This window comes from Arachis ipaensis, chromosome B7 (genome assembly GCF_059453495.1).
Source record: "Arachis ipaensis isolate K30076 ecotype BB chromosome B7, ASM5945349v1, whole genome shotgun sequence".
NCBI classification, from domain to species: domain Eukaryota; kingdom Viridiplantae; phylum Streptophyta; class Magnoliopsida; order Fabales; family Fabaceae; genus Arachis; species Arachis ipaensis.
Window position 1 is genome coordinate 116,856,005 of NC_142442.1, and position 27,642 is coordinate 116,883,646.

Below are 27,642 nucleotides of genomic sequence, written 5' to 3' on the forward strand. Positions count from 1 at the left end.
TTGGCTAAATAGAATAAAGGGGTTTTGAAAGGCTCAAGGGGGCTAACAAGGGTAATGTAAAAGGTAGGCTAATTTGGGGGTGAGTGAGCTAAAATCAAATGATGGCCTCAATCATTCTCTTGGTATGCATCTATTCTATATTCTATAATTGGACATATAGATTAAAGCAAAGTAAAGAACATCAGAATAAAAAGAAATGTGACACACAGAAATGAAATTATGGTTTGAATGCAACCATATAATTTAAGCTCAAGACTCACAGGCTGTGTGTTCTCTAACTCAAGCATCATATATCATTCATATATTGTATGCAGGTTTAGTTAAAAATTCCCATTATTCTCTTGAAAAAAAATTATTTAGGGTAGCTTTTAAAGTTTTAATGTTCCTCCTTGATGAAATGTTGTCAACTAACATGTAATGCTATATATACAAGGTGTGGGTTATTTTGATTCTGTTAAAGTTTCTAGTTTACTTCCTTTCTATATTTTTCTATTTAAACTATACTATCTTATGCTAAAAAGGGTAAACTATACTAATTAATCCACTAATAAATCAGAATTGCCAACTACACTAAATAACTAAAATAAATTAAATGGCTGAAGTATGAACTAAAGATGCAAAATGCAGAAAATAGAGTAAAATACACAAGTAGCAATGTATAAGTACTCAGAAAATAACAATAAAAGAAAAAGAGAAAAATATAGAAAAATATCCAAAATAAAAGAAAAAGTATGTAGTAGTTCACCAAAATAAACGCCAGAGATGGCGACCTCCCCACACTTAAAATGAAACATCGTCCTCGATGCTCAATCAAGCCTGGTGTGAAGGAGTGTCATCAATGATAGGGATGGTAGCTGGGGTCTCCGTGGCGGTGGTGGGCTGAGGGTCTGGCTGCTATGGAGGTGGGACAGACTAGAGCGGGATCTCCGGATTTGCAGCCTCTATCTGGTGCATAACCTCCTGATGCGGGGCAGCCTGCTCTGTGGCTGCCTGCTGATGAGTCTCCGCCTGGGAATGAGGCTCCTTCTCGTGCTCATCCTCCTCCTCGTGCTCATCCTCTGATGGCTCTGAAGGGGTGTCAGGCTCGGAGGGGATGTCGGCGCCCTGTCTGATCATCAGCTTCAGATGGGAATAGCGCCGTCGCTCTCATACCGGCATCTGTTACGGTGCTCCATCTGATCAAGCTGGCGGAATAGACGGTGCACGAGGCGATAGACCGGCTTAGAGGCGGGTGGAGGTGCATTGGTGGCAGCAGGGGCAGCTGGGGCAGCTGTGGATGAAGAGGGTCCAGCAGACGGAGGGGCTGTCTCATCAGTAGCAGTGACAGGTGGTGGTCTGTAGCCCAAAGCAAGGAAGTTCCTGCTGTGCGGGATGATCTTCCTGCAGTCCGCTGCTGGTGGTCTCTCATCGGCATCCTCCCAAGGCACATAAGCCTGACGGCCTAGCCGTGTAACCAGGTAAGGAAAGGGGAGGGTGCCTCGGACGTGGGCCCTGGCCATATAATGCCGGATAAAACGAGGCAGATAAATGTCCTTACCCTCCAGCACACACCAAAGGAGGGTGATCATGGTAGCCGGGATCTCCGTCTCGTGAGTACTCGGCATCACAAAGTTACTCAAGATCTGATGCCAAAGCCGAGCCTCATCATTTAAGTACACTCTCTTGATCCCTCTAGGCATAGTGGTGTTCTGACCCATCTCCCAAGGAACAGCAGGGTCGAGAGCTATCCTTGCCTTTACAGCATCCCAGTCAAACTGCATCTGGCCCATGTCCTCCTCAGCCTGTGCAAAACCATCTGGCTGATCGGACTTGGCGGGGAGCTGGAGAATGGTCTCTATGGCCTCCTCAGTGATCAGAATTAGCTTTCCTCTCAGGTTCACTGCATCTAGGGAAGTAAGGTAGTAGTTGCAATAGAATTCCCGGACCCAAGATGCATTCACCTCTGTCAGTTGTCTCTCCAGAAAGTACCAGCCCCTTTGCTTGATTTGCTCAGTAGTGTATTGCTGGAGGGCCTCTGGAATCTTCAAGGTACGTTCCAGGTATAAATTTCTGGAGTTTGCAAAAGCCGGGTACTTCAGTTCACAGTACCGGTTTGCAAATTTTATAGGATCATTTGCAGGAAGCAGTTGGTTAGCTTTCTCCTGCTGTGTGAAATTCTTCTCCCGCCATGATGTATCGTGCATTAGAGAAATGATGGACTGGGAGGAATCTCCTCTCTTGCGCTTGCCTTTACCTTTCCTCTGTGAAGCAGACATCCTGAAAAACAGAAAACCAGGAATTGGATAAAATCGGAAAGCAAATAGGCAATTAAATAAAAGAAATCCAAGCGGCAAAGGAGAAATAAAATAAGGAAAATGAGTAAGTGAAATATGATTGAATGAATGTTAAATGGAAAGAAAATAAGCAATATGCCATGGTTAGAAAGTTAGAGGAAAGTGAAAATAATCAGAAAAGAGATCAAAAGGGTTAGTATGGTTAGGATTGGAAAAAGAAATTAGTAAATTAAAATCAGTGAGTTAGGAAGGTAAGTGGCATAGAAAAATTCCATATAACAAGGATTCACAGGTAAGAATAGAAGTACTCATAATTTGAACAAGCAGTTTATGAACCAGGAAATCAAAAAGGATGAGAAAGTCTACCATAGCATTCATGTAGTGGTTTGGGTAAAGCAGAGGGAAACAGATTTCAGAAATGCGAAACCAAAACATGAATGAAAACAAATTTTTAAAAAAATTGGGCAGCATTCCGGCTAAAATTGGATTGTCCCGGAAAATAAACAGCAATTTAATTAGTTCATATGAATTAAAAAAATCAAGCTGCATGTACATAGATATAAAATAAACATAAAAACTCAATGTAAACAGCAGCAACATACAAGAAAGCAGCATATGAAACATGATTATAGCAGCAACATATTTGCACATAGGGTAAAACAGAAGTAAGAACAGTGCAAGTAAACATACCTAGATCCACTAACCACAGCCTAAGCTACCTAACAACCTAGAAATCCACTACAACATGCAAGTCTAGCTATCCTAATTATGAACATAAACAGAATAAAAAATACAGAAAATTTACGAACAGATAAAAAATGGTTGCGTGTTGCGGAACCTGGTAAGCGGAAGGGGTGGAACAGGGAAGAAGGTGGCTGCGGCGGCGTCCGGCGCGGTGGTGGTGCACGGCGACGCGGTGGTGGCGGCGAGGGGGCAGGGACGGCGAGGATTTGGGTTGGTGATAGAGGAAGGGAGGGGGGGCTTGCGGGTGGGTGGCGGAGGGGTGGGAGGCTGGGTTGCCGGTGGTGGGGGGCGGTGGTCGCGGAGACAGTGGCGGAGAGGGGAGGGGAGAGGAGGAAGGGAGAAGAAGAGAGGGGAGGGGGTTAGGGTGGCGGCGTACGGGGTGGCGGCAGCGTTGGGGTGGTGGTGTGGCGGCTGGCCGGCGGTGGCTGGGAAGAAGAAGAAGAGAGAAGGAGAAGAGGGTTGGGGGTGAAAGGGGAGGGCTGCGCGACTGATAGGGTTCGCGGGCTGGGGGGTTATATTTTCGAATCCACGCGGCCGCGTGGGGCACGCGGTCGCGTGGTTGGGACGAGAATGGGAGTGACGCGATCGCGTGGAGTGCGCGATCGCATGAGAGGGGGGGGAAAGAAGGGTGACGCGATCGCATGGGTCGCGCGATCGCGTCGCTGGAATTTGTGCTAAACGCACGACTCCAGCGCCGTTTCAGCGCAACTCTCTGTCTCCTTTTGGGGCGATGTGCAATCCATGCGACGCGATTGCGTCGCTCACACGGTCGCGTGTGGTTGGTATTGGGTAGTGACGCGATCGCATGGGGCATGCGAGCGCGTGAGCCAATTTGTGCGAAACGCACAAGGACCGCACGGTTCCAGCCTAACTTTCTGTTCGTTGGATCCTTACGCCGATATATATCACGCGGCCGCGTGGGTGGTGTTTTTCGTGATATGACGCGATCGCATGGGGCATGCGGTCGCGTCGTGCAACCACTTTTTTTTTAATGCATGAAAAGTGCATAATGCAATGACTATCATGGATGCTTATGCATGATTCCAGGTTTAATAAATAAAAATGAAAAAGGAAAAATGAAACAATTAACAAGAAATAATATGAAAAAAAAAGAAGCGACCATACCATGGTGGGTTGTCTCCCACCTAGCACTTTTAGTTAAAGTCCTTAAGTTGGACATTGGAAGAGTATCCTGTTATGGTGGCTTGTGTTTAAATTCGTCCAAAAATCTCCACCAGTGCTTGGAATGCCAATAGCCTCCGGGGTCCCAAACTAGGCATGTAAAGCTTCTGCGCAGCTTTAAACAGATATTCAGCCTCCCGGGATGACGAATGTCAGAACATAATCCATAATCCCAAGCTGTGTTTTTAGATCCGCCTCAGTTTTGATTTGTAAGTTTCCATTCGGACGGGTTAAAGAGTAGAGTCTCACCGTGGCGACCAAACGTCCTCTGTGATCCATGCAATTGAGCACGATACCAATCCGTGTACTTCGAGGTGAAGCGTGGAACCTTATTGAACCTGGTGCACCAGCTCTGAATACGAGCCATTTCCCTCTTACTCTTAAAGCCGCAGAGAGCTCTAAGCTGGCCATCTGTTTCAAGCAAACCATATTCAAGTGAATAAGTAAAATTATAAGTTAAGGATTGTACCCACTTGAAGCTTGTATTGGGTGGTAATGGCCTTGGGATAGGTGTTTTTGGTGGTTTTGCAAGTTCCGTTTCCTTGTGTTCTTCTGTGAATTCTTCCACTTTCTTGCAAAGATCTTCAATTGTATCTGTATCCTGGTCAAAGTCTTCTATGTCTTCCTCATCACTCGAGTCATAGATTGGAGGTTGAGAGAAGTCTACCTCCGCATCATCTTCATATTCACTTGGAGAAGATTCTTCGATCTCAGAGAATTCACTTGCGGACGCAAGCTCATCACTAGGAGAACTAGACTTGTGACTATCATCATCAAGGAAATTTGCTTCTTGGATTATTCCGTCTGACTCTTCATAAATGACTTACCTTGGAGATTGTACGGTATCCTCCTTAGCGTCAACTGTGGCATCTTGGACGGAGTTTTCCTCAATTCTGGATTCCCAAGGAAGTACAGCATTGCCTAGATCTTCAACCAATTCAACCAACTCTTCTTCTTGAACAATGACAGCTTCTTCCACTTGTTCTAGTATGAATTCATTCTCTGTCTTGCCCGCTGGAGTCTCTAGTATTTCTTTCATGCTACGCTCTTCATCGGGATGTCCACATGGAGCTGCGGTTGATCCTTGTATATTTAAGCGCCTAGTAGCCCATTGAATTAGTGCTTGCTCCAGCTGTTGAACGGTTGTTTGAAATTTAATCATTGTTTCTTTTAGGCGATCCTTTGCTTCACGATTTTCCAGACTTGGACATGATACAAAGGAAAGTGGTGACGATCGGGAACGATTGGATTGGTATTGGGGTAAGGAAGGATCATATGATGGCGAATGGTGAAGAGAAGCTTGTGAGTGTGGTGGTTCGAGGTTATGTTGAAAGGATGGTTCATATGCACGGGGTGGGGCTTGCTGGTAGTTACAAGGTTTTCCACCATGTCTTTCAGCTGGGTATGCACGGTAGAATGGTCTCTGCCCAGGATATCTCAGAGGGTGTTGCTGCCTAAAGGGTTGATTAGATCCTCTTGGTTCCATCCATTCTTGATTGGTCTGACCTTGATGCACATTCCTGCTGTAACTTCTATTTCCTTTAACAATATTAGAACCAAACTCAAAGCGAGAGGGGTGAGAGTTCATAGTAGCAAATAAATATAAAGAGGAAAAATGAAAATAAATAAACAAGAAAAAGGAAAATATTTACAATAACCAATAATAAGGCACACGTTAGCAGTTCTCCGGCAACGGCACCATTTTGACGTTAGGATTTTTGCCAGTAAAGAATGTCATAAAAACAGTCGCGTTGTAGATATAGTCTCTAAACCGACAAAAATCCCTTCGTACAAACGTGTTGGGTGTCACAAGTAACAAACCCCTTTAAAAATTGTTAACCGAGTATTCAAACCTCGGGTCGTCTTCTCAAGGAACTGCGAGGAAGTATGTTCTTATTATTGGCTATAAAGGTTATAATCGGGGTTTAGAAGGTGAGAAGCAAGTAATCTGAATGACGAGTGAATTAAATGGCAATTAAGAATAAATAATAACTGTAAAGCGACTTTTAGCAAGGTAGAGAAATTAGAGGTCCAACTTAGTTATCTCTCTCAACAATAATGAAAGTTGAATCTAAACTCCACTTGGTCGACCTTTACCAGGGTAAGGGAAAGTCAAGGGACTAATTAAGTTGACCTTTGAATCCTAATTATTTCCTCAGAAAAGGTTGGGATTATTTAAGTTCAGCGCAATTAGCAAGATCACGATTATCAATTGTATTGAGTTTAATAACTGTTGAGTTACTAAATTCTTAACCAGAACCAAAAGGGGAAAAAGTAAAGTTGCTGGAATAATAGTAAAAATATCCTTAGATGGGAAGCAATGGTAACTTAAGTCAAAGAGAACAATCATAAACTGAAAATACCTCAATTATCATTAATTCAAATAGAAATCTGTAACATGGAATAATTCATAAATAACAATAATCAATTCAAATGTTGGAATAAATAAAGAGAAGTAATATTAAAATAAAATTAAACTTGGATCCAGAGTTACTCTTAAAATAAGAAGAAATCCTAAATCCTAAAAGCGAGAGGGAGGAGATCTCCCTCTCAACTAAATCTAATTCATTGAAAGGTGAAAATATGCGAGCTCCCTGAATGGATGCATTCCCTCACTTCATAACCTCTGGTCTATGCCTTCTGGACTTGGGTTTTGGGCCAAAAAGGGCCTCAGAACTCGTTATGAGCGTTTTCTGCAATTTCTGGTGCGTGGCCTCTGTCACGCATCCGCGTGGGTCACGCGGTCGCGTCAATTGGAGCTTTTCCTTACCACGCAGTCGCGTCAGTCATGCGACCGCGTCATGTGCGTTCTGCTTAAGGCACGCGGTCGCGTCAGTCATGCGGCCGCGTCGCTGCTGATTCGTGCTTGGCACGCGATCGCGTCATCCATGCGATCGCGTGGATACCAGTTTCTTTAAAGCTCCGTTTTGCTTTCTCCTTCCATTTTAGTATGTTTCCTTTTTCATCCTTTAAGCCATTCTGCCTTAGAAAATCTGAAACTACTCAACACATTAATCACGGCATCGAATGGAAATAAAGGTAATTAAAATAATTAATTTTTAAAGCTTAGAAAACATGTTTTTCATTATATGACATAATAGGGAAGGGAAAGTAAAACCATGCAATTAATGTGAATAAGTAGGTGAAGAGTTGAATAAATCACTTTAATTAAGCACAAAAGAACTCATGAAATATGGGTTTATCAAAAGTCAAGTGAGCAAATCAACTTGAGTTCACAAATCCTAATCAAAGACTAGAGTTAGTGAAGCTCAAGCCAACTAGTAACTTTCAATCACCAACTGAATCTCCAAGGATCTTTGCCTCTCAATTGGTTGACAGAATTTCCAACCGTCTTCACCAAGCTTGGGCAAAGTTCAACCCAAGATATGAGTCCCCATAGTTGGTCTTTACATAGCGAACCGGGATCCCATATCTTGTCTTCACACCCATCTTCGATTTGGTCTTCATACTCTCTCCTTCCGGGTGGTTGACATATAGAATTCTCTTTAACATACCAAGCCTTCCGTTGAAACCCATGCAAAGTGGTATTCTTCCAATCATCGTTCCTATGCCTTGAAACCTTGACCTTAATGAGCCTAATTCCTAACTTGCAACCACTACACAATTCTCTTTTTCCTTTAAGTCCACAAAGAGCTCTAAGTTGTCCATCCGTTTCAATCAAACCATATTCAAGCGAGAAAGTAAAGCTTATGGATAAGAATTTTACCCACTTGAATGTTGTGTTGGATGGTGACTCGGGAAGGGAGACCTCCCCACACTTAGATAATGCAAGGTCTACTTCCTTGTGCTCTTCTTTAGTTGTTTCCACCTCTTTGCGAGCTTCCTTGATTTCACCCTTTCCCTTTTTATCATATGACTTGGTGTCGTCTTCAAGAACTTTGATTTCTTGCCTAATGGGAGGTGGTTCCATTTTGGATAGAAATTCATTAATGAATAAATCCATTTCTTGGTCAACCTCTTCATATTCTTCAATTTCGATATACACCATGTCAACGTTTTCCTCTTGGTAGCTCTCTTTCTCATTGCTCACCAAGGGTATGGGAGGTTGTGCACACTCTTTTATACTTTCAATTCTATGTCCAATGGGAGAGGATTCCATTGTTGAGAGAAATTCATCCATGATTGAATCCATCTCTTGATAAACCTCTTCCAAGTCTCCAACGATGATATGCCTTGGGGGTCGCGCACCTTCCTTATCATCAATATCAAGCTTCTTGGAAGAGTTCTCCATGATGCTACATTCCCACGGACTTTCAACATCTCCGAGATCTTCAACCACTTCTCCCCTTTCTTCAATGATTATAGGTTCCTCTAGTTGCTCCAATACAAAATTTGACTCCTTTTTCTCCACCGAATTTTCCAATTTCACCCTCATGCTTTGCTCTTCTTTTGACTTTCCACATGTGGTCACGGAAGTACCTTGAGTGTTCAAGCATTGGTGGGCTAAAGTGTGCACCACCTTGGTCAAATTGGTCACAAACTCAAGTGTATCCCGCTTCATGGCTTCTTGTCCTTGGAGTAACAAAGTGAGAGGATCGTCTATTGGGGCTTGTGGTGGGTAGGAAGGTTCGTTGTTTTGGAAAGAGGGTTCATAGTAGGAAGGTGGTTCTTTTTGGTAAGGTTGTGGAGATGGTGAGGGTTGAGGTGGTTCATGGTAGTCATCTTGATAAAGTTGTGGTGATTCTAGAGGTTCTTTCTCATAATGGCCATAAAAATATGGTATGGATGATTGGTTATATGATGGACATGGATCATAGGGTGGTGCCTGGTGATGAAAGGCTTGTGAGAATGGTTGAGGTTCATGTTGAGGATGAGATTCATAGGCATATGATGGTGGTTGTTGAGTGTCACAAAAAGAATCATCATAGCCGCTAAGTTGGCATGCATTAGGATGGAAATTATACCTATAAGTATTCGGAGGTTGTTGCCAATAGGAGTGATCAATTCCTTGAGGCTCCTCCCATCTTGGAGTGTTCCATCCTTGGTACACGTTAGCATTAAAGTCCACATTTCCTACAACACAATTAGAGCCAAACTCATAGCCAAAGTGAGAATTCATTATGGAAAAGCAAAATAAAACTAACAAAATCTAGTAAACAAGCAAAAGACAAACTATTTACACTATTCACATATGTACAATAACCAATAACATAACACCATTGCTCATCCCCGGCAACGGCGCCATTTTGACGAATGGATTTTTTTGACGGTTTAGAATTTCACAAATGAATTCTCGTTGCAAGTATAGTTTCTAAACCAACAATAATCCTTTCATGCAAAAATTTGTTTGTCACAAGTACAAACCCCTAAAATCTATAAACCGAAGTATTTAAACCTCGGGTCGTCTCTCAAAGGACTTGCAATAAAGTGTCTTGTTATTGGTTATGAGTTATTTTGGGGTTTTGGATGAGAGGCATGAAAAGTAAATGGCAATGGAAATAAACTAACTACTATAAAAGCTCTTGGCAAGATATGAGAACTAGAAGTCCTATCCTAGTTATCCTTCTCAATTGTGATGAGAATTGTTCATTGCCACCACTTAGTTAACCCTTACTAAAGAAAGGAAAGTCAAGTGGATGAATTAACTTGAGCCACAAGTCCTAGCCAACTCCCAAGGAAAGACTAGCTTTAGTGCACTCCAATCCAATTAGCAATCTCTCCAATTATCAATCAACAAAGGAATTAGATAACTCAAGTGTCACTAATTACTCTACCTAGGCCAAGAGGAACAAAATCTACACTAAAATCCAACCAAGCATTTCATCAAACACTTGGAAGGCACAAAAGAAAAGTATAGTCAATCACAACAAGAATGAATTCTAACTACAATTGAATGTAAAGAATTAACAACAACAATCAAGGAAATCACAATTATCATGAATTACCTCAAATTGCATTATTGAAAGAAAACCAAGGAACAACAATATATCCAAAACAAAATGAAGAATTACAATTATTAAAGCACACAACTAGAAAGAGGAAGAGGAGAAGATTAAGAATTGGTAAATGAAAAGTGAATCAAAGCATGAGTTAAACCTAGATCTAAGAAGAGAGATTAACCTAAACCTAATCCTAATCCTAGAGAGAAGAGAGAGCTTCTCTCTCTAGAAACTAACTACAAAGCTCAAACTAAACTATGACTAATGATTAAAGTATGAAAAGTCCTAAGTGATGAATGATGCCTCCTCCTTAATCCTTCATCCTTTTATTCCTTTTCCTTAGCAATTTGGCGCCAAAAATGGGTTCAGAAACCCTCTCAAATCGCCAGGCACGTGTTGCATTAATGAGGTCATGTGCCAGCATCGGCGCGTGCGCGCATGGTACGCGTGCGCGTCCCTGGTCGATTCTGCAATGTGCGCGCGAGCGCCTTGTGCGCGTGCGCGTGCATGGCTGACTTTGCTTCTTTGACTTTTTATGCTTCTCTCCACTTGTATGCTTCCTTCCTTGCTTCCTTTGATCCATGCCTAGCCTATTTCAACCCTGGAATTACTAGCAAACACATCAAGGCATCTTATGGAATCAAACAGAAAGTAGAATTCACCAAAATAAGGCTTAAAAAGTATGTTTTTACACTTAAGCACAATCATGGAAGAGATAACAAAACCATGCTAATTCTTAGGCTAAATGTGACAAAAGGTTATCAAAATGTTCTAAATTCAAGGCAAAACAAACTGTCAATTTGGGGTTTGTCACCAACCAACAAGAGACTTTGACAATTCAAGAGTCTCCAAATTACTCAATTCAAGCTAAGAATACAAAAATCTTATTTAAAATCCAACCAAGCATTTTATCAAACACTTGGTAGGCACAAAATAAAAGCATGGTAAAATTACAACAATAATAAAATCTAACAATTACCAATTGAAAGAAATTAACAATGACAACTAAAGAAAGCAATAACAACATGAACATATAAATTGCATTAACAAAGATTCAAAGTATCAAGAGTGCATAAACATAAGGATAACAAAGTGAAGGAAATAGCATGTAGAATTGAAGAACAAAGGTGCTAGAACAATAAATTGCAAGGAATTGTAAATAAAAACAGAAATTAAATCTAAATCTAAGAAGAAATTGGAGTAGAAACCCTAAAACCTAAAATTGTGTGAATGAAAGTCAGTTTTCCTTCCAGCTCCACTCTGCAGGCTCTAATATGTATTTCGGGCCTGAAACTAGGTCAAAAGCAGCGCAGAAATCGCCCCCAGCGAATTCTGTTTAATGCAGCACGTTACGCGCGTACGTCGCTGGACTTTTCACTGGCCACACGTAAGCGTTAGCCACGCGTGCACGTCGTTACCAGATTTTGAAATCCTTAATTTCTTGCGTTTTTCTACTTTTGCATACTTCTTTTCCATCCTCGAAGTCATTCCTGCCCTATAAACCCTGAAAATACTTAACAAATATATCACGGCATCGAATTGTAATGAGATAGGATTGAAATTAGCAAATTTAAGGCTAAAGAAACATGTTTTCAATCATAGCATAAAATTAAGAAGGATTTGTAAAACCATACAATTTATATGAATAAGTGTAAGAATAGTTAATAAAATCCACTCAATTCAATACAAAATAAACCGTAAAATTGTGGTTTATCATATATATATATATATATAAATATTTATATATATATATATATATATATATATATATATATATATATATATATATATATCTAAACCTTTGTATTATAGAAGATACAATCAATATATATATATATATATATATATTACATAATTGCCTTTGTATTATAGAAGCTTGCAGTTTTATGTGACATAGCTATGAGGTTGAGTAGCATATTCTTTTATTGTGAATATGCATTCTCATCAATCTTAAGGGTTTCCCTTAATGTGTGCAATTACTGGGCATAGTATTTTAAAATTGTTGCATGTTGATCTGTCTTTAAAATAGATGGCTGAATGGCTGTAGAACAAGAAAAGTTTAGATAGTGGTGACAAAATCTTGTTTGTATATTATTTCTTTTTGTTCTTCATTTTCATATGCTAACAAAGATCTTTAGTTCATTAATTAAAGCTTGTAGCTGATGTATGTTTCTGAGGTAAATAAAATAGGCCTTTTTTATTCCATATCATCTTTCACCAACATATGATTTCACAATTTAAAACCTTATTCACCAACAAGAAGCTAATAATTACATTGGGTATGCTTTTGAAGTTAAACAACTTGAAGTTCGACCTTGAATTCTTAAACAGAGGAGTAAGATGTAAGAACCAGAGTTTTCACGTAAAACCATTTTAATAAAATAATTTTAGTACCCGGAATAAATTCAAAATTTAGAAGTTTTAATTTGAAAATATAATGGTGAAATTTGATTTCAATGAATTTTTCTGAGTTGGAAAATGTATCTTTTTCAAAAAGCTTTTGTAAAAGTGCATACTGGCGCTTAAGCTAATAGTACCGACTCTAGTCTATCCAATGCTGCGTATTTTGGAAAATAAGATTTTAAAAAGTTGATTTATTGTTTTGAATGGACAAAAAATATTTTAGAATTGAAAACCAGGCATTAATCTTAAAGGTTTTGGCCCAAAGTGGGCCAAACGGACCAAAAACGCTACACGGTTGGACCGAACTCAAGTTGGGCTTATATAAGGCAATAAATGAGCCTAAGAAGCTCATTTTAATACCAAGAGAGAGAGAGAGAGAGAGCTTGGATAGGAAGAAGAGAGGAGAAGGAAGCCATTGTTACTATTTATCTCCCTCTTCAAAACTCCATAACTTTTGATCCGGAACTTCGATTGATGAGCCATTTACGACCACGCGAAGCTCTTGTCGATCTCTTCGATTCTATTTAAGAAAACTTGGTAAGAAATTGCGTCTCAATCCCCATGTTCCAGCCCTAGAATTTTGCATTTTTGGGGTTATAATTTTGAGTAGATTTTGTGGTTTTGCTTGTTTAGGTGATCTCTAGTAGCGGATAATTGTTAGATTTTATCTCTAATCTCATTGGTTAAGGTAAGGTTTCATTGAATCATTGTGTTTAGTTGTTTTATGTATATTAGGTTTTGATTTTTGATACATATATGATGTTAGTTGGGCTTTGGTGGCTTGTTGGTAAGTTGAAAGGTTGTGCGGTGTGCTTTTTGGGGGGAGCGGCCAAGGTATGGCTTTGGTCTCTTCTATGTAATATGTAATATCAATGGATACTTAGGCTATTTGACTTTAAGATAGGTTTAAAGATGTGATTGTATGGTTAATTGTATATAAATATATGCTTGATGATGGTTGGATGTTGAATGAATGGGTTTAAATGTGATAAGTTACATATTATTAGATGATGATTATTGATGAATTGTGTTGGTGGGTGTTGAGATTTGAAGATGGATGTTGATGATGATATTGATTGTTGAAATTGATGAGGAATTGTAGTGGTTGTTGAATTTGGTTGGTTGATGATGTATGATTAATTGATGTTGTTGAAGTTGTTGAATAATGTTGTTGATGTATGATGTGTGATGAATTTGGATGAGAAATATTGTTGATGTTGCTAAACAATATTGATTATTGATATTGAGGATGAATGAGGTTGATGTTGATGAATTGAAAGTGGTAAAATGGTTATTGTTAAATGTTGGATGAGAAGGAGTTTTAGTGTGAAATCATGGATAATTGGGTTTGAGAATTGATGATACGAGTAGTGGATTATGGCTTAAACGGTAAAACCTCATGTGGGATGGAGTTAAAGTAGTTTATGATGATTGAACAGGTTTGGATTTGGTTTTGATTTTGAGAGTTGGTTGAATTGGAGGTTTTTGATAAAAACTGGTTTTTAGTGAACTTTGACGGGTCATAACTTGTGCCTCACTTTTCAAAATTTGTTGAAATTGTTTAGAATTAAAGTTCATTGAAAAGTCTTCAAATTGATACAAAGTTTATAAAATTTGAATTTTTGTAGAGGAAGTTATGATCATTCAAAGTTTGGTGTCAAAATTTGAAATTCTTCAAAGTTGCAGAATTTTGTGATTTCTGGTATGTGCGCACGCACAGCCTTGTGCGTACGCACAAGTGGGGAAAGGCCTGCTGGTGAGAGCGCTAGCACGACCTGTGCGCGCACATATCCAATGAAGTTTTACAACTTGTGCGCACGCACACGTTGGGAATGTCAGTCTGTTGGGGGCGCTAGCACGCTTTGTGCGAGTGAACAGAATTGTGAAAATTGGTACCTGTGTGTACGCACACCCCTATGCGTACGCACACCTTTTTAAAATCCCTTTGGGCGTGTGCACGCACACCCTTGTGCGTACGCACACGCCCTGTTTCTCAAACTCAAACTTTGTTTTTAACTATTTCACCTTCCCAACAAGTTTGTAAGCTTCTGTGACACCATTTTAAGACTCTTGGGCTTATCTTCGGGTATTGAAACATGAGAAATGTCCTAGGAGGTTTGATTTGGTGTTATTTTGAAAAGTTAGAGAACGGAGGCTTAGGTTTCTGGTGTATTGAGAATGGATTTGGTGGATTGCGAAGGAAGAATGGTATATGAATTGAGAAATTGACGAACTAGTGAGTTTGAAACGGAAAGTTATGAATTGATGATGATTGTGATGAGTTGAAAACTTGAAAATGAATGATTATGGTTGATGGAATGAGTATGAGTGGAAGTGTGCTATGAGTAGGGGCCTCTGAGATTGAATACGTGATTATGATATGCATTGTTATCCGTCATAGGGGCTGTGGTAGTCTCCCACCTACGTTCGGATATGAGGCTTGAAGCTGGGCTTCTCACTCATGTTTATCGCTCAAGAGGAAGGTGGTAGGGCACTCTCCCTCGGAATATTTTTCCTCTGAAAGGAGAAGGTGGTAGGGTACTCATCCCTCGGAATTATACCTCCTGAGCGTGTGATTTCTCTCTGGTTGCAAGGTGGTAGGGCACTATCCCTCGGAATTATGCAGCATCCAGAAGAAGGTGGTAGGGCACTCTCCCTCGGAACGTTTTCCTCTGAAAGGAGAAGGTGGTAGGGCACTATCCCTCGGAATTATTCCTCCTGAGTATGCGCAACAAAGAGACTAATTCAGGAGTTGCCGATCGGATTATGAGTTGGGTTTGGCACTACAACCAACATGTGATATCACAGCCAATAGGACAGACATTCATCATGTGCATCTTCTATATGTTTGCTTGCTTTGATTACTTGAGTTTTCCTACTTGTATAATATGCCTACTTGCTTCTTGAATTACTTGTTATATATATGAATACTACTTGTGTTTTCCTTGCTTGCATTATCTTTGTTTGTTTGGTGCTGAGGAGGTTAGGTAGGCGGCGGCGATGGGATCGCACGAAGGGTAGGTTGGTGAAGACTGTGGGACAGCGGTGACTAGTTTTAGTTAGAAATCCCCTAAGATTAGATACCTTGTTTATTATTCACGGTTTAAGTTATTTATTTCGTTAAGTTTGGATATCTGTTTGGTATGAAGCTCTAGGATTGCCTCTGGCGTCCCGGGGTCTTACATTTTACATTACTGGATACTGTTACCATACTGAGAACCTCAGGTTCTCATTCCATACGTTGTTGTTGTTTCTCAGATGCAGGTCGCAACCCACCTCAGTGAGTTGCTTGATGGTAGCAGAGTGGAGGATCTTAATCTATTATTGTTGTCATTTTGGTTATTTTGATTAGTACTCTCACTTTTGTATTTACTTTTGCCTTAGAGGCTTACTTTGAGAGTGATATTCTGTATAAGCTGTTTTACTTTCAAAACTCTGTATGTCTGTATTTAATTAGTTGGCCTAAACTCCGCAGGCTTAGACTATTATCTTATGATTATTATACTCTTGTATAACTACATATATCTTGTTACCTTAAGTAGTGGATCTTATCTTTTACGCTTGTAGCTCGTGTGAACGTTCGTGCTTTGTAATGCCATATTTGAGCTTATTTTATTCATCGGGCTTCTAGAATTATTATTCCTTCTATGTGTGTGTGTGTGTGTGTGTGTGTGTGTGTGTGTGTGTGTGTGTGAGCCTTAGAATTGTCGTAACTCTTGATTAACCTTTGCTTTATGGCATGAGGTAAAGCTTAGGGTAATTAGGGTGCTACATGATGTATGCATACACTTATCTGATTGAGGCCTTGTTTCACTATAGCTCACACTTCCATATGGTCTTACCCTATCATTACCCTTGCAACCCCATGTTGAGTCTAATTTACCCCATTTATTCTTTATATTAGCACATCACTAACTTTAAGCGTAAAACAATAATGTCCTTAATTTGAATCGTTGATTAGCTTAGACTAGTGAAGTGTACATGAATTAAGTGTGGGGAACTTGAATTGGAGAATACATGTTTAGGAATTTGGGTATTGTATATTCTTATGTGAAAATGTGAATATAGTTGGGCACTTGTTCATGTATCTAACATTTTAATCATATGCCTCCTTTATGCATACTAAAAAAAAAAGAAAAAAAAAGAAAAAAAAAAGAGAAATAAAAAGGGGACAAAATGCGCCAAGTGAAATAATTAAATTAATTCATATGATTGGTATTCAAAAGACATTAAGGTGCATGAACTTGTGACAAATAAAAATATTCAATGGGTAGTAAGTTTTGCATTGTAATGACTTGGAATGTCCTAGGTTAGGTAAGAAGTTTAGGTTAATCAAGGATTTGGATTTTAGTCCACTTAACCAAATACATTCCTACCTTAACCCTAGTCCCATTACAACCCTTGAAAAGACCTCTTGATATGTGTATTTGTGCATTAAATTGTGATTGATTGGTAAAAGAAAAGCAAGTCTTATAATGTAAGATTAGTAGAGAACCGAGAGAATCGACCTTTAAACACTTGAGTGACTAGAGTGTATACACTTCTAGTGAAGGTTCGATGCTCGATTCTGTGTTTCTGCCTTTCATGAGCTTTCTTCTCACAAGTTTACTTGTACCTTATTGTGTGATTTGAATTAGTAGAATCCAATTTATGTTTGTCTTGGAGAATTTGTTTATTTTTAACCAAGTAGGTAGAAGCATCTTAGCATATAGTTGCATTCATATAGATAGGTTGCATTGCATGAGTCTTATTTTCCCCCCTTGATTCTTTTGGTCTCCTTGAGCTTAGCATGAAGACATGCTAATGTTTAAGTGTGGGGAGATTTGATGCACCACTATTTTATGATATATTTTGGACTGAATTGAGTGGGTTTGTGCCAATTAATCTCACACTTATTCATTGAAATTGCATGTTTTTCATTTCCTTCCTAATTTTGTGTTATGATTGAAAACTTGCTTCCTAGGCCTTTAAATTATCAATTTTTAATTCTCCTTTATTACCATTCGATGCTGTGTTTGTGAGGTGTTTTCAGGTTTACAGGGTATGAATGGCTTAAAGGATGAAGAGGAGGCATGTCAAAGTGGAATGAACACAAGAAACTAAGGAGCTGAGCAGCGAGGATCGACGCGCACGCATGACTGACGCGTGCGCGTGAATTGGCGCATCTAACAGTGATGTGTACGTGAGAGCAACGCATAAGCGTGACAAGCGCAGAAGTCCAGCGACGCGTATGCGTGACAGAGCGTCACGTGCTGCACCTATCAGAACTCGCTGGGGGCGATTTTTGGGCTGATTTGGACCCAGTTTTTAGCCCAAAAACATAGATTAGAGGCAGGGGGCAAGCTGAGACTGAAGATACTTTCATTTTCACTTTAGTTTTAGTTTTTAGTTTAGATTTCTAGAGAGAGAAAACACTTCTTCCCCTAGGGTTCTTAGTGTTCTTAGTTTTGCTTTGGATTGGATATTGAGAGAGCTACTACTACCTTCGATTGAAGTCGTCATCTCTATAGTTTGCTTTTCTAATAACTCAATTACTCTTTTCTATTTAGTTGCCCTTCGTTCATATTTGGATATTGTTGTTTTTGAACTCTATTAATGCAATGAATTTTTTTTATATTTAATTCTATTACTTGTTTAATTTATTTTAATTAATTATCAGTGCCAAATTGATTTTATTAATTTATTTTAATTACCATATCTCCTATCTACTCCTTTTACATGTCTGTGAAAATGGCATTCATGTTAATGGAGTAGATCTCCCAACTTGGCTCAGGAGTTGATTAATTGGAAACCCTTGAGTTGTAATACTCAAGTATAATATGTAATTGAGAATTACTGGCTAACTCAATTTTCACTGACTTTAGTCCTTCCCTAGGAAGTGACTAGGACTTGTGAATCAGAGTTAGTGCTACCCACTTAACCTTCCTTTGTAACTGCAAGAGGATAACTAAGTGGAAGCAATAAACCTTTACTATTGCACTTGGAGAAAGACAACAAGGATAGAAATTCCAATAATCTCTCCTAACCAAGATCTCTTATTTCAAATACATAACATCTCTTGCTATTGTTCGCTGCTTTAATTTCTCGCTATTTATTTTTCCGTTCTCCACCTCAAAAATTACTCAAAAAATTCCTAACCAATAAATTGCACCTTGTGTCAAATCTTTGGGAAACGACCTGGAAATTCTACTCCCAGTTAATTAATTTTAATTGTGACACAAATTAAATTGATAGTGGAAATTTCGTCGGTTAAGACTGTACTGACAACGCTGTTTTTATTAGAAATTCTTAACTGGCATTTTTTCACCCATCAAGCAATTTATGTTGTTCATGTGAATTATCCTTAAATAGATATTAAAAACTGTTAAGACCTGAGACATGAAACTAAAGCACAAGCTATGGCACTTATATATCACATCATAATCATTTTACGCTACCAACAATCGGAAAAATGCTTAGTTTAGATATTATTGCAGTGAAATTAGATACCAGTTTTATTCGGTTTAAACCGAGTTGAACCATAAAAATTAGTTTTTAACAAACTGGTTTTATTCAAAAAGTGTAGTTTTAGTTTATTGATTTTAATTAAAAATCCTGGTTTATTTAAAGTAGTTTTTGTTCAGTTTTAAGCTTAGTTTTGTTAAACTGGTTTTCTTGAACACCCGTAGCCCCGATAATAAATAATGGATTTCATTAATTATACAAGAAGCATTATATGACATGGAAATTGAAGCGAAAGAATACTTTGGTGACCATGAAAGCAAGGATGATGGGCGTAAAGATGGGTTCGAATCGGATGAAGGAGGGGGGCCAGATGATGTCCTTCGAATGGAATTTAACACTCCAGATGAAGCCAAGTCCTTTTATAATAAATATAGCCGATTAAAGGGATTTGCTACGAGACAAGGGAGGAAGTTAACAAATAGTGCAGGGGATATTGTACGATACACATTTGTGTGCACTAGGCAAGGGTATCGGGAGAAGAAATGGCTAGAGATGGCTAATCAAAAAAGGGAGCACAAGATTGTGACTCGTTGTGGTTGCCTTGCCGAGATGAGGATAAAGAAAAGATGGGAGTGGCAAATGGTACATGTCTCGGTTTGTGGATGAGCATAATCATGAACTCACATCTGGCAAGTTCATCGATTACTTGAGGTCGCACAGGCGGATATCTGATGTAGAGATTGTACAAATGACTAGCATGAGGGAGGTTGGTATCAACATTCCTAAAATATATGAATTCTTCGCGGCACAGATTGGGGGTTTTAACTTTGTGACATTCACAAAGCAAGACATGTATAATGAGGTGAGGCGACAAAGAGGAATGCAAAAAGGAGATGTAAGCGCTGTAATTCGATACTTGGAAGGTGTATCCCGTGTAGACAACAGAATGTTTTGGAGGTACAAGGTTGTGTCTGAAAACAATCTTTGTGACTTGTTTTGGAGCGACGGGCGTAGTCAGTTTGACTATGCAATATTCGGAGATGTTCTTGCCTTCGATGCTACTTACGGCCGAAACAAGTACAATTTGCCTGTTGTTGTGTTCTCAGGAGTTAACCACCACAACCAAACATGTGTCTTTGGATGTGCAATGATCTCGTGCAAAACACAAGAGTCCTAAATTTGGGTTCTGCAACAGTCTTTGGAATGCATGAAAGGAAATGCCCTTAAGGCATTCATCACAGATGGAGATACCTCAATGCGAAATGCTATACGTCATGTATTCCCCGAAACCCATCACAGGCTATGTGCTTGGCATTTGCTTCGTAATGCGATCTCCAATATATGTGACACACGATTCACCAAGCTATTTAGACACTGCATGCTTGCGGACATGGAGGTTGAGAAGTTCAAGGCGTAATGGGAGGCGATGCTGGATGAGTGTGGGGTTTGAGAAGTCGAATGGGTGAAGGATTTCTACCGCAAAAAAACCGCATGGGCGACAACATACATCAGAGGCCGATTTTTTGCTGGCATAAGGACAACGTCCCGTTGTGAATCTCTACATGCCAAGTTGGGTAGGTTTGTGGAGAGTAGATATGTGGTCCTTGAATTTGTCACGAACTTTCAAAGATGCGTTAATTTTTTGCGAGAAAATGAGAACGTGCTTGAATTTCGTTCATGGTATAGGACTCTAGTCTTGCAAACTGAGTTTGTTGAGCTTGGGAAGGATGGGCGGACAAAGTACACGTGGGAGATGTTTTGGAGATTTGTGAAGCTCTTAAAAGGTGCGTTCGAATTCACATATGTGGATGCAATAAAAATGTTGACGGCGAAGTTTATTCTGACTCGATAGCGGTAAGCATGTGTGCCTAATGTTTGACGTACACAGCAGAATTATGGTTGAACAAGTGATGGAACTTTCTGTGGAGGTTCGTGATAATGGTGGTGGTGGTGCCGATGGCTCAAATCAGCTTGCACGATGACCGTTGCACTATGTTAGTCCAGTCCAGGACATGGACATTGAGAATGAGGAATTCAATGAAGAGTACGTTGCCGACAGTCATGAAAGTGGTTCTTTTGACGATGACGACGACGATGAGTTCATACATGAGATTCCTGTTGGTGGATCAGTTAGATACCTTTTGCCTGTTCCGCATCTAATTCCAGAGTTATTAGTTGTACCCAACCAGTACCATACATTGGATTTGGATGCGATGCACTAGAAAACTCCGTTTTCGAATATGGGGGCCGACGATAGCATCCAAGAGTGCAAGTGTGTGACTAACCTACCTGGGTAATAGCAAGCAAGACCTCTGTTTAAAATAAAAACTTTTATAAAGATTCGATTCCAAACTAAATTTTTTAGTATGTCCAAATATATTCTAACAAATTTAAAATACAACTTAAATAAACATCACAACATAATAAATAAGTTATAAAACCAATACTTAAAAATCCTCTCTGAATTTAAAGAAAATATTAACTAACAAAAATATTTAATTAACTAATCAAATCAAAGTAATTACTTATCTAACTTTCACTATAAGTAAATTATATACCTAACTCATGTTACTAACTTGCCAACTAACCTAAAATGTGTTACCTCAATATCATCCAGTCTACTCATGTGTTAAAACACTAACTTTATAAAAGTTCTCAAAATAAAATCGCATACACTTATTAATTTGAACAATAAAGATAATATTAATCTCAAAGTTGATAGCTCCCGCAATGTGCCAACTAGCGTTGAGGTAGTTGATGTTAGGGTCTCGTGCGTCCGTGCGTGCCATAAGGTCTAGGAAACTAATAAATATCAAGAAAACGGTGCAAGAAAGAGAGAAAATAAAGGGTCAGGGGCTCTGTGAATGACTTCCATTTATAGATGCTCTTTAGACTTATCTCGTTTATCACGTTTCTAAACATGATACGTTCCCACGTATTCCTGCCTTATTTCGTTTACAGACATTTGATAAAAATTCATAAATATCCTCAAATTAACATTATTTGTAATTAAAATATTTATTTTATTTATTTAAAAAAATCCTATAATATGTCTTTTTTTTACTAATTGTGGTTTGCTCTGGAAAAAACTGTGATGTTGCTAAACAAATCAAATTGATTTTATAAATTACTTGAATTATATAGTTTAATTTTCTATATTATTTCAAAAATTCACTCAAAGTGGAAGATACAAACACCATTCAATCAAGTTACTTTGAGTTGGTCGAGTAATTAGTTTATTTGTCTTCTTAAATAAATGTCAAAAATTTAAATTTCACCTTGTTTATGCACCAACTCATTAATTAGCAACATACTTTTGAATAAAACTTAAATTTAAGACAAATTAACCTTGACCTGCCAAACCAAAAAATATCGTAAAAAAAAATATTTAACCATGTTATACTTTTAATAGCAGGTTTGCTTTCTTGCTTCAATAATCACTACATTCATTGAAAATCACCTCATTTATGAGAAACAATATTTTATCTTAATATTGAATAATTGATTGAATTGGGTAATTTTTTTGAATACTACATAATTAAGTTTTAGATTATTTTACATGTAAATTAAAAATATTACTATGTTGTTGTTATATCTGTTTATTGAAGTCATCTATTCTATTATATAAAAATCGAGTTTTTACACTTAATGATAAAGCTGACGTGGCATGCTTCTGAGAGTATTTTTTAATTTATTTTTTTAACTCATTAAATATAATTCATTACGATGGCTTAATTATATCAACTAATTGATTTGATTAGATATTTAAGTATCACACAATTTAATATTATGTATATCAATTAATTAAATATAATTGTTAGAGTATAATTAGGATCAATTAGATCGATTAGAATTATTCAACATATCTAAATATTTATTATAGAATATTACATCTTTATTATTTCGATTCTCTTATCACCTATAAATACATTTCTATATTGTATCATTCTACACAACTTGAATACTCACAAACATTTTTTCTATTGCTCCCTCTTCCCTTTCTAATATGGTATCAGAGCCATTGTATCCTCCTTGAGGAGGATAAGTTGATTTTCTTCTGGTAAAATCACTATACTTTTCATACTTTTCTTCCGTGCCATTTTTTTCCTTCTCTTTTGTCAATTCTTTGATGCTTTTCTGACCTCACCAATTAGCTCATCCACTACTTATTCTCATGGAGAAACCATATATTTTTCGTCACCTTTCGGTAGTTTGTCATCTCTTCACACTTTGTCATTTTTCAACAGTTTTACAGGAGTTTGCCATCTTTTCAGTAGTTTTCCGGCAGTTGGCCACTGTTACGGCAGTTTCGTCTGCATTCTCTTCCGGTAGTTCTGTCTGCGTTCCCTTCTGACAGTTTCGTCTGCACTTCCTTCCGGTATCTCCGTCTGCATTTCCTTGTGGCAGTTCCGTCTGCGCTTCCTTGTGGCAATTCTGTCTGCGCTTCCTTCCGGTAGTTCTGTCTACGCTTTCTTCCGACAGTTCTGTCTGCGCTTTCTTCAGGCAGTTTCATCTACACCTGTTCTATCATTTTATGCATTTTTTATTTAATTGTTTCAAATAAGTTTCAAACTCAAGTTGTCACTTGAGTTTGAGGAAGGATGTTAGAGTATAATTAAGATCAGTTAGATCAATTAGCATTATTTAACATATCTGAATATTTATTATAGGATATTACGTCTTTATTATTTCGATTCTGTTAGCACCTATAAACATGAAAGAATAAAATTGTAAAAATAATCTTTTTATTACTTTGGATATTTTAACTCTTTTTTGTTTCCTTTACATGTAATTTTATTTTGCGTTAACTTTGTTTATTTAATGATAAAATATACTCATGTTAATTCTATCATATAATAGTTTGTTTTTCTCCTGTGTATTTTGATTTGTATAGTTACTATTGCTCTTCCTGTTTTTGTTTTCTTGAATTGTTCTTTATTTTTTATGACTAGATAATTTAAATAAAAAGTAAAGAAAGAAAGAAAAAAAACGATGGCCAAAGGTGGAGGCTAGAAGTCTAAAGCAGTAACATCATTCCTCAACATTATTATTATTAGTACGAACTTTATTATTTCTTTTCTAACATTCTTTAATATGAGCTTCATTTCTTTTTCTTTATTATTATTATTAATACTTTTATTATTTTCTTCTCTAATTATAAATCTCCTTATAATAATTTTTTGATAGAATATTTTTTTGGTCTAATAGAATTTTTTTCCTATTTTTTGTCAAAAATAATTTATATTAGGAAAAAAAGAAGATACAAATTAAACTTTCAAATTCAAATTTAAATAAGATGTGCAAAGGGTAACTATTTAATTTATTTGATAGATTTAAACTCTTTGTGTTATCGTCATTGAAAATTATAAATACTATTATAAAATTCTAGATATTTTTTATATTATTATTCTTAAATTATACATTATACTGTGTATTTAAAGAGTTTCATCTTTTTTAAAATAAGTGTGACATTATATACTTTTTAGGATACAAAGGGATAATGAAGTTGAAGTGAGTAACAAAATTGATTATATAATAAGATACAAATTTTTAGAATTTCTAACACAATTGACAAATTTTTAGTTTCAAAATAAATTTTTACTCTATTTTTTACCTTTTATTTGATTTTTTTTATAATTTTTTCTTGATTTTCTTAATTAATTATTATTGTAATAATTCATCACAAATTTTGTAGAGAAAATTTATCAATTATAAAATACAGAAGACTTAACCAAAAAATTTAAAAAATATTGATTAATCACAAAATAAAAAATATGAATTGTGCTTTAATTATGTTGTAAAATACAAATTGGGGCTATTTAAAATTAGTTTTTTACCATTAATATTAACTTAAATTATAATAAGGTAAAAAGTAAAAATTGTATATAATAATTTAATTTAATTATTTATACTACCAAAATTATTCTTTATTATATCCCATTTATTTTTATTCATTGGTAATCTTTAATTGTCTATTTTAAATAAAAAATTGAATGAATTGAATTGATTTTTTTCAAATTATTAATATAATTATTGTGACATTTTTTTTGCTCAGTAATATTTTTTAATTTATTTAATCTGATTAATCATCTCTTTCTTATTTTATGCTAATTTAATTAATTAGAGTTAATAAATTTTAGTTATTTTAATTCTTGCAATTTTTTATTCTAATAAAGTATTTCAATTAATACATTAATACAATTTTAATATTTATATGTCATTAATAATAATAATCTCATTTTAAACTGATATTTTATCTATCTCTTTCTAATATATATATATATATATATATATATATATATATATATATATATATATATATATATATATAGAGGGTAGGATAGCATTCACCATATATATATATTAGAAAATTTACTATTTCTTTATACGATTAGATTAGACATATTTATATTTAATTTATTTGATTGATTACTTAATTAGAATTAATTATATTAAAAGATTAAGATTATGATAGATTATCATTATTTTATTACTTTTTATTTTGATGTTAATTCAGATATTTAGTTTCTTATTATTATTATTTTTATTATCTTATTCTCTGTGTTTATTTCCATAAATCTTACTAAATTAAATAAGATACAGTATATTTTCTTTGTATTCTTCTTTTATATACACATAAAATTTATTAAATTATTTATCTTCCGTCTAATAATTTTGTTTCTCTTCTATTTATATTTCTTTCCTTCAATATTTTATTGATTCTTTTTTTTTTAAAATTTTACTTTAATTTATGTATTTGTTCTTATTACACCTAACTTTTTTTATTTATATGTAATATACATTCTTATATATATTATAGAAATATGATTTGATTCCATTAACTTGCCAAATTTTTTTAAAAAATCTAAAGCTAAATTATAAAAATATATTTATAGATATTTTAATTTTTTAACTAAAAAATATAATATTTTTTGCCATATTTGTTGAAATCCTAAGTTAAATATGAATATTGATTTTTGAAATAGATTAAATATATTTTTTGAATTTTTTATATCTAAAAACAATGTTCAATATTAGAATTATTTAGATAGATAAGTAATAGTGAATATAGAATTATTTAGAATTGATAGAACTAAGTACATCTTTTTATTGAAAATATGAATTTAAAAATATTATATTCAAGTCTCAATAGTCAACCTCTCATTGAACCATTGTGTGTTCAAAAGATTTTTGAAAAAATAAAATAATTTTAAGTATATAATTTTTTGTAAAAATTTAATTAATTCAAGATATTTATTGTCATTGATTAAAAAAGTAAATTGAAATGATAATTTAATATTTTTATACTCTTAAAATATTATTTATTTATTTTTCTAACATTCTTTATCATCCATTGATCATATTAATATAATTTAATTCAATAAAATTATTTATTATAATTTGATTGAATAAAAATTCTATTTTATCTGAAAATTTTAGGATTTCTCAACCTCAAGATCATCCATGTTAAATCATTAAGAAATATAACTGAGAGCGTGGAAGCGTCCCTTCATTCGAGAGCATGATTGATATCAAAGAGCTTGGCTCTTGTGGCTCTTTAATCTTCATCAACCAAAACCTTCTGTATTCCTGACAGGGCTGAATCACAACTCTACTACGGGAAAAGAGCTACAGAGACGAGTTTGATGTGTTGGACACCAAAATTCTGAAGTCATTATTTATATTTGAGTGTGACACTCATTAAATTCTAAAACTCAAATAAAATAATATCTATTGTTTTAATCTCATTTATCCAAATCAAAAGTAATAATGACTTATTTAATTCAACAGTTATGACGATAAATGAGATCATCGTTATATAAGTCATTTAATGTGAAATTACTTAATTTGCAATTATAAATAATATATGTATTACCCATGAATATATTAAGAAATAATAATTTCCTAACAATCTTCCACTTGGGCTATATATATATATATATATTTTTTTTTTTTTTGAGATAATCACGTCTTATAAATTTTATGTGCACATCTGAATATTATTTACCTGATTACTTTAATAATATGGTCTGTCTCATATATTAGTTACGAAATTACCGTAATTTTTATCACATTAGTATTGCAACGAAACCACGATGATCGCCATACTAAAATACTAAACCACATAAATCAAATTTGGATGAGAAAATTTAGAAATTACATGCAAAAATGATCTCATGCATGCCTGGTCCAACTTGAATAAAAAATTATTTTATTCGGTAACAGACTCAGATGAAACTGCAACGGCAACGCCCAGACTCATAGCGACAGCGACTAAGTGATGAGTCTGTGAAAGAAGAAGAGAAGAACTTAACAGACTCAACGACGGTAACAGAATAAGAGAGAGAGAGAGAGAGAGAGAGAGAGAGAGAGAGGTGGCTATGGGCTCAACGACGGTAACAGAATAAGTAGCGATGGTGACATGAGTTGTGAAGGAAGATGGGAACTGTAAACGGGTAGGCGGCAATGGGCTCAGCAACAACGAGAGCTGTGAGGTTTTTTGTGAAGAAGACGAGAAGAATACTCTGGGTAAAGGTGACTGTGTTTCTCTTGCATAGCTATTGAGTATGGACTAAAGATGTGAATCACTGAATCTATGATGTGAGACAAATTCTAATTCCTAAAAAGTGTTTATATGTATATATCTAAGGCGGGTACACCATAAACCCGACCATGCCATGTCATAAGCAAAATTC

At 36.2% G+C, this 27,642-nt stretch overlaps 1 pseudogene; it reads left to right on the top strand.

Annotated features, from left to right (window-relative positions):
• The first annotated feature begins 19,222 nt into the window (after positions 1 to 19,222).
• LOC107607512 (protein FAR1-RELATED SEQUENCE 5-like) lies at positions 19,223 to 20,928 on the top strand (annotated as a pseudogene).
• The last annotated feature ends 6,714 nt before the right edge of the window (positions 20,929 to 27,642 follow it).